Consider the following 1,313-nt stretch of genomic DNA (forward strand, 5'->3'; position numbering starts at 1 on the left):
GGGAGAGGATTAATTATGGGGTTGTACAATTTGATGGGTCGGGGGTAAGGGAAATTGAAAGAATTTGTTCTTGAAAACAATATATTATAGTTTTGTAAATGAACTAGTAGGAAAAGGGGGGGGGACCCACAGGAATCTATAACAGTAGAAAGACTGACAAAATAAAACTATACAAAATGAAGAAAACACTAAGTGTTGTCAAGAATTTGGAACATTCTGCAGCTGGTACTGCCCTATGGAAAATGGAATATCTACTAAAGTTGACCATCTGCATGCCCATGGACCCAGTAATCCCACTGTTAGTTACTCACAAAGATATTGAATACGTGCATATATTCACTAAAAAATATGTATCAGAATATGTGTTGTTCATAATGACCAAAAACTGAATCTAACCCAATGCCCATTATCAGTAGAATTAACTCTCAACTCATTGCTGCCAGGTTAAAACTAACTCATACCAGACCCTCCAGCGGATTTACAAGGCAGTAAATCACAGGAGGAATTGCTCATCTTTCTCACACAGATCTGCTGTGCTGGTGGAGTCAAACCACCTTTGAGTTAGCACTACAATTCCCTATGGACTATATCAACAGAGCTCTCTTATAAGTTGTTGTTGCTACATGCCATCGAATCACTTGTTACTCACAGTGATCCTATGTACAACAGCTCTGAACCCTGCTCTATCCTATGCCAACCTTACTATCTCTGAAGCAACCACTCCCTAATGGACCCCACTCACTGAATCAATCCATCTCATCGAGGGTCTTCCTATCCTGTGCTGTCCCTCCACCCTCCCAAGCATGATGTCCCTCTCCAAGGACTGGTACCTCCTTGCAACACGCCCAAAGTAAGCCAGACAGAACTTCAAAACCCTTGCCTACAAGAAGCAGCCTGGTTTCACCCTCTTTAAGACAAATCTGTTTGTTCCCCTAGCATTCCATAGTATATTCAATATTCTTCTCTAGCACTACAGCTTAAAGGCATCAACTCTCCTTCTGTAATCCCTAGTCATTGTCCAGCTTTCTGATGCACAGCAAGTAATTGCGAAGACTATTGCTTGGATCAGGTGCACCTTGGTCTCCAGACTGACATCATTACTCTTCAGTACTTTTGATGAAGTCTGTGACAGCAGACTTTACCACTGCAATTTCATCTTTTTATTTCCTGGCTGCTGGTACCAAGAGTGTTGATTGTGATTGTGGAACCAAGCAAACTAAAGCCACTAGCAATTTCAATCTCTTCACCATCTATCATGGTGTTGCCAATCGGTTCAGTGGTGAGAATCTTTGTGGTTTTTTTTATGTTGAGCT

This window comes from Elephantulus edwardii, unplaced genomic scaffold, assembly GCF_000299155.1.
Source record: "Elephantulus edwardii isolate Elephantulus edwardi_28Jun2011 unplaced genomic scaffold, EleEdw1.0 scaffold00030, whole genome shotgun sequence".
In the NCBI taxonomy this organism is placed as follows: Eukaryota; Metazoa; Chordata; class Mammalia; order Macroscelidea; family Macroscelididae; genus Elephantulus; species Elephantulus edwardii.